The sequence below is a fragment of the Tubulanus polymorphus genome, chromosome 12, assembly GCF_964204645.1.
Source record: "Tubulanus polymorphus chromosome 12, tnTubPoly1.2, whole genome shotgun sequence".
Classification (NCBI taxonomy): Eukaryota; Metazoa; Nemertea; class Palaeonemertea; order Tubulaniformes; family Tubulanidae; genus Tubulanus; species Tubulanus polymorphus.
Genome location: NC_134036.1, coordinates 8,969,859 through 8,977,193, shown reverse-complemented (window position 1 = coordinate 8,977,193; position 7,335 = coordinate 8,969,859). Strand labels below are relative to the sequence as shown.

At 43.1% G+C, this 7,335-nt stretch overlaps 1 long non-coding RNA gene across 1 annotated transcript; it reads right to left on the bottom strand.

Moving 5' to 3' along the window:
* Nucleotides 1–385: 385 nt before the first annotated feature.
* LOC141914329 (uncharacterized) lies at nt 386–988 on the bottom strand. Its single transcript, XR_012620776.1, has 4 exons — nt 921–988; nt 756–824; nt 620–687; nt 386–513 (listed from the first exon to the last, which is right to left on the bottom strand). It is a non-coding gene; the product is annotated as an uncharacterized LOC141914329 (long non-coding RNA).
* Nucleotides 989–7,335: the final 6,347 nt, after the last annotated feature.

The following is a 7,335-nucleotide window of genomic DNA, read 5'->3' as shown; positions in this document are numbered from 1 at the left end:
GGAGCAATGTTTATCTTACCGCGACCACCACAGGTGCCAAATAAACTACGGGATCCACGAGCAGCGACAATCAGCTACAACACGACCCTAAAATATGAAGATATTGTCTCATTATACTGGCCGGTCTAATACTTATCAGGCATGGATCCACATATTTAGGGGGGGAGCAATGTGTAACTTACCGCGAGCACCACAGGTGCAAATTAAACGGCGGGATCCACGAGCAGCGACAATCAGCTACAACACGACCCTAAAATATGAAGATATTGTCTCATTATACTGGCCGGTCTAATACTTTCAGGCATGGATCCACATATTTAGGGGGAGCAATGTGTAACTTACCGCGAGCACCACAGGTGCAAATTAAACGGCGGGATCCGCGGAGCTAACAGCAAAGCCTATGAATTGACTCTAAAAAGAAAAGACTGTCATGTTATAAGGGTAAAAATGAGAAATAATCGACTGAATACGAAAAGGATCCAAGAGATCAGCGACTGAACAGGCGAAGTGACCCTAAAAAACAAATAACAGTCTTGTTAGAGGTGTTTTTATTCCTATAATATCAGGCATGTAAGCGCTTAATCCACATATTAAGGGTGGGGGCAATGTGTAAACTTACCGCGAGCACCACAGTGCTACATAAACAGCGGGACCCTCAGGAAAAGCAACTGAACAGACGATTTGACCCTAAAAAAAAGATCTTATTAGAGGTGTTTTTGTTTATAATATACGGAGAGGAGCACTGTGAAACTTACAGCGAGCACCACAGGTGCGAGAAAAATGGCTGGATCCACGGACAGAGACCAATCGACTATGACACGACACTAAAATATGAAGATATTGTCTCATTATACTGGCCGGTCTAATACTTTCAGGCATGGATCCACATATTTAGGGGGGGGGAGCAATGTGTAACTTACCGCGAGCACCACAGGTGCAAATTAAACGGCGGGATCCACGAGCAGCGACAATCAGCTACAACACGACCCTAAAATATGAAGATATTGTCTCATTATACTGGCCGGTCTAATACTTTCAGGCAGGGACGGAGCCATTAGATTGGGGGCCTATACGGCTCAGGCAACCTAGCCTTAGTACTAGGCCTGCGTGCTTGATAACCACATCTAGGCCTAATTCACTTCCCAAAGACAAGTTCAATGAATATAGGCCTATTCGTTGACTTAAAATCAGTATTTTAAGCGTTCATATTTTTTAGGTTAGGCTCAAGTATTTTGTGAGTAGCCACTAACTGTTATATATTAGGCCTTCATCACACCATCTACGACGGTCAGCGCCACGGATGACACGACTTCAATTGTATACTCTTGAGGTGAATAGATGAATTATACATCAAAATTTAAAGCAGAAAAAATGCTAGTTACGTATGTTTTCATATTTAACATAAAATTTGTCGTATTTGAGTAGCTAGTGTGTGAAATCTAACACAATTCAAACAAAATCCAAATCAGCGATAAATGTCGTGGGTGTTACCAACAACGAAGATCGATGATTACTCATTTCAATCCCGAAGGAATATAGGTATATGACACATCGTTTCAATCGTTATCGAGTGCTTCATCAGCCAACTATGTTTTCATTTAATGATAGCTTGTGATCTACCTTGGATTCCTTCGAAATCGAGAGGTTTTTGAGGCCGTAAAAATCGAAAATGTTCGATACATTTCCGGGTTTTTAGACTAACCGTCTGCTCGCAATAAGGTCAAAAAGGAAGAATGTTGCAACATAGCTAAACGCTAAAAGACGTTTATTTTCGTTTTATTTAGGTTTCGGTTCGAATCCCATTTATTCTGTACCTAAAAACGTGACATTAGTCCGGGTTCCGTGCCGTATTCAGTCAGCATGCAGCAAGTCGCGCTGTGCAGGTGCGCGGTTATTTTTAGCGCAACAATTGAATGAACCAATAGGCGCGCACTACGTCATATTGTTCGACTTGGTTGCATTTGATTTTAGACGTACCTTCGTGAGTCGATAAACATTTGCATACGAAGGTTTTATCGATGCTAGCAACCCAATTCAGTGGGTCCAGAGACCATTGGGGCTATAGACAATAGATTCATGGCATTTGGGCACGCATTACTTATAACATTTAACTGCAATACACTATAACACTTAATTTTCAATAACGGATATAAAACCTAAAATTCCCAGCGCTCTAGCCAAATTGGAAAGATATTACAATGATGATAATGAAGACTGTGAGTATAAGTTGAAAGCAAAGTGAAACTTCATTGTACTGTTTTTTCCATTACCAACTATTTCGGTCATAATAGTGTAATATCTGGCCGCTGCACGGACTGCCATTGATTTGTTTTCAATTGTTGCGGACCTTGTAGCATAGCAACAATGGTCCGTTATTTTCAAATTAGAGTGATTGTTTTTTAAGTCACTTTTTAGAAAAAAACGTGACTTGAAAATATTCACCAGTGTAGAACTTTTTTTATTTTTCAAGATAGACCATCACAACCAGCGAGAAACTTGTTGGAAATGTTCTGAAGTTTTCATTCATATAAGAGTCTTTGAGTAGATTATATATAATACAGCGCGTGCTATCCTCGGGCCAACTCTCAAATTTGTCTAAAGTTCACGGTTAAATGTAAATGATGAAAATTATCTTGATTTTCTCAATTTCAGCGGGGATTGGTAAAAAATATCTTATATTTACAGAATCTATAAGCACTTTAACTCTATCATACTCTATTGTCTTTCAATAACGCTTGGAAATCGTACCGAAAGCATGAAATTTCATGGGTTTCTTGCAAATGTGAAAGGATTTCTGTCCTTTTTTTCATAATCAAAAGTAAAAGTGTAGAATGCGTTAGATATTCTTCAAAATTAGTCCATCCGACGCAGAAAGACAGCCACAACATGAATCTATCAGCACTACGACGATTTTTTAATCAATTTTCATCTACTTTAATTTTGTTCACAAGGACTATAGCATTTTCAATGACGCGGAGCCAAATTTTATTATTGGATTGTTGCACATGCGCACATAGCGATGTTCCAAAAAGTCGGTAATGGCCCGGCAAAATAACATTTCACAATCGTTTCAGTGATGGAGCGCATGAAAGACAAACTGGTCGCTGGTTCTTTGATCGGTATGTATTGCTTTACATCTTGTGAATGTGGTTTGATTTTTGTACAATACTTAAACAATTCTCCTCATTGTAGAGATAAACCACCAGTACATACACGATCTCGACGAGAAATTCGGGAATACTTCGTTACTGACGAATAGTCAGTCGATCCCGACTAAGCTAACTCCAGAGAAAAGACAATCAGCACCACAGGACGAAGTTGAAACCATAACAGAAACACCACAGGAAACCCAAAAAGAAGCACCACAGAAGCAATCCGAAGAGAAGAACCACAGACGGAACCAGCTCCGGGAAGTGCCGACGAATCGAGTGACAACTCGCCACTTCAGAAAAAGAAGCGAAAAAAAGAGCACCGGGAAAAGTATGTGTTCACCTTTATCATGCCCTTTTATTGTTACAATGTTTCATAAACATTTATTTCAGCACCCCTGTCCCGTCTGCAGGAGACTCATTACACACATGCCAGAACATCTGAGGGTGAAGCACAAGTGAAAGAGAACGACGGCAAGGAACTGGAGTCGGTAATGTAAGCACAGTGAAGGCTGGGATGCCAAAAGGACATTGAAAGAAGGCAGGAAAAGAAGAAAAATGCGCAAATGCAAGCGTTGTAGTTTTTATTATCGACGGTTAGAATTCCACACAAAGTGTGAGCGAGGTCAGGGTTCTAACTCTATCATTTTGCTCTTACTTTTGCAACTGGCTAGGATTTGAAGTGTAATAGGTTTCTCCATAGTTTCGTCATCTTCATCGGAGTCTGACAGTTCAGACGATTCACGGCGGCACTCTACGCCGAAGAAAACCACTCCGGATGAGATCACATCAACAGACAGTTGCGAATCGCATTCAGTCGAACGAAAAAAGAAACGCGGTAAGTCGTTAGCGAAAGGCAAGACTGTACAAAGGAAGACGTCACGTCAGGAAACCTCCGGTGACGAAAATGACGACGAATCGGATCCAGAAAAAACGCGGAAGAACGGTAAAAGAAGCGGGGTAAGTCGTTAGTGAAAGGCAAGACTGTACCAAGGAAGAAATCGCAGAAAGTTGCATTACGTCAAGAAACCTCAGGTGACGAAAATGACGACGACGCCATTCCTATACTAGGTGAAATCAGGGAAGTGTGATGAGATGGAATACGGACGCTTTTAATTGCCGGATGTAGGCTATTCAATTCAGCCCGTACATCAAAGGTTACCGCAACAGCAGTAAGCTACGCTTATCGAGTGTGTGTTACCAGCTGAACACCAGTCAACATCAACTTTGATTCGGTCGCAGATCAACCCGCAATAGTTTTAGCCCGATAAATGTTCTGCGATCGATACTACGCATGCGCACTGCAGTTCATTGAACAACGTGGAAGTAGCTGTGTATACACATATTTTTCTTTAGAAAATCGGTTGAAATTCAACAATTTCTCGTAAAATTTGTCCAAAAGGTATGTATTTTTATTCTTCTATATCTCCGAAACCCGGTATCGGAACATTAAGTATTTATATTGTGATTAAAGTCTGTTTTTATGGGTTAAACATATGTTTTTGCCAATTCGTTCCGATTCCGGGTTTAGCGTTATTTGGGACTTGAAGATGTCAAATATTTCGGCCCAGACTCGCGCAGCTTTCGTTTCTGACGTCATGTTGCTATGTTACGACACAAACATATACACGAAGTATGATCTTTAAAATGTGTATTTACTACATAATAATGTTACTTAATAACGCTTACATTAGGCCTACAAGTTATTGTCCCCCATATAAACCAAGTTGCCTAAATAGCATCAGCAATCTCATTTAATTAACCTTTTCTTGTTTTAGTCATGGATCTTTGTCGATTGTGTGGAAAAAATGCAAAACCTCCGGATCGTCGTCCTATCGATAAAAATAATTTCAAAAGCCATGTGAAGTAGTTGTTTAACATTGATTTTGATGATGATACTGAACAGTACCCGATATATATCTGTAATATGTGTCGTGTCAAATTAAAAAAATGGCGTAAGAACAAAAACGTTAAAAAACTGTCCCTGTGACTACCACTGGTTAATTCCAAGTCTGGACGGCGACGTATTTGTAGTCAAAATTTTATCGATCGATTTTCCATAATGTACTGCTGCCATTCCATTTGAACTGAATTTAAATACTCGATGGTTAATCACTTCAGTCATAGCCTTTTCCAAATATATAGTGTTCTTGCGAAAATAATAATAATGATTATTATTTTAACATGTACTTATCTGCTTTGCAAAAATAGCCAGCAGCCTTCATCATCTGACTGCTAAAGACCAGAGATTTGTTTGGACGGAGGAACACGAGTCGGCGTTTCGCAATTTGAAAGACAGGTTGACTAGTGCACCAATACTAGCTTACCCGAGCGCTACTGACCCATACGTCCTAGACTGCGACGCGAGTGCTTTTGCCATTGGCGGCGTCTTAAGCCAAGTACAGGAGGGCGAAGAAAAACCAATTGCCTACGGAAGTCGGACGCTTAATAGGGCCGAACAGAACTACTGCGTAACACGCAGAGAGTTGCTGGCAGTAGTGTACTTCGTTAAGTACTACAAACACTTTCTGACCGGCCAGAACTTCCTGATACGGACCGACCATAGCGCCCTACGGTGGCTGATGAGCCTCAAGGAACCTGAAGGACAAATTGCTCGCTGGCTTGAGTCTTTGTCGTCATTCCATTTCCAGATCGAATACCGCAAGGGAACACATCACGGAAACGCAGACGGACTGTCTCGCATTCCCTGTCGACAGTGCGACAAAATTGGTTACCTCCTCGTGGTCCAGCACGGAGGATTCGATTCGGAAGACGACTCGACCGACACCAAACTACAGGTTGCTTGTTCACCGCAGCATCGGCATATCCGAGTGACTAACCCGACATTCGGCGAAATCCCCGAGCCTTGGGACCTGACAGAGCTTAAGACAGCCCAATTTGAGGACGAAGATCTGAGGTGGCTCATTGAACTTCAACGCGAAGGAAAATCAAGGCTCCAGTGGCAAGATGTAGCACCAAAAAGCAATCAAGCGAAACGCTATTGGTCTGAGTGGGACTTACTTCAGATCAAGGATGGTATACTTTTCCGCGAATGTAGACCTCACCGAGGCGGGTTTTCCCAACTGGTCGTTCCCCCACCACTCCGTCGGATCGTATTCGACCAACTTCATTCTGGTCGTGTCGGGGGTCACAAAGGCATCGAGAAAACACTTTCCAAGGTGCAGCGACGGTATTTTTGGCCAGAGATGCGTGACGACATCGATCTGTGGGTGAAACAATGCGAGGTGTGTCCCCGGAAGAAACCGCCGCCGAAAAGATATCTGGCGGAGCTACAGTCATACAATGTTGGATCCCCCATGGAAAGAGTAGCGGTCGATATCATGGGCCCTCTGCAGGAAACCACGGCAGGGAACCAATACATTATAGTCATAATGGACTACTTCACGAAATGGGTAGAATGTTACGCTGTACCGGACATCGAGGCCAAGACGGTAGCTGACAAACTTGTGACCGAATTCTTCAGCCGTTTCGGAGTTCCGAGGGAGCTACACTCAGACCAAGGCTCAAACTTCCAGTCCCGTCTCTTCCGCGAAATTTGTACCCTGCTGGGGATCCATCAAACCAGATGCAGCCCCTACCGTCCCCAAAGCGACGGTATGGTGGAACGCTTCAATCGGAGCCTTAAAACAATGTTGTCTCTAACAACAACTGACGACCCTTTTGATTGGGACTTACAACTTCCCTGCGTCTCGATGGCCTGTCGTTCCGCCCGGCACACCACTTCAGAAGCGTCACCAAACTACCTGATGCTTCTGAGGGAGATCGATCTACCCCTAGATCTGATCGTCGGACTCCCTCCGAAAGATCGGTATCCTTCCGTCAGCGACTACACGGCCAGCGTACGAACCCGAATAACAACGGCACACGGAGATGCCCGCAAGGCGCTCCTGAAGAACACATCGCGACAGAAGGCACTATACGACCAAAAACGTCACGGGAAGCCGTACAACGCCAGCGACCGGGTTTGGCTCTATCAGCCCAAATTGACCGACGGAAATCCTAATCGCAAGCTCCAGTTGAACTGGACTGGGCCGTATACAGTAATGGAACGACTCTCAGATGCCCTATATGAGGTGCGGGACAAGCTGTCCAGCGCTCCAAAGATCGTTCACTTTGACTGACTTAAGCCGTATTTAGGGGTGCAATACCGATCTCTACTGAACGT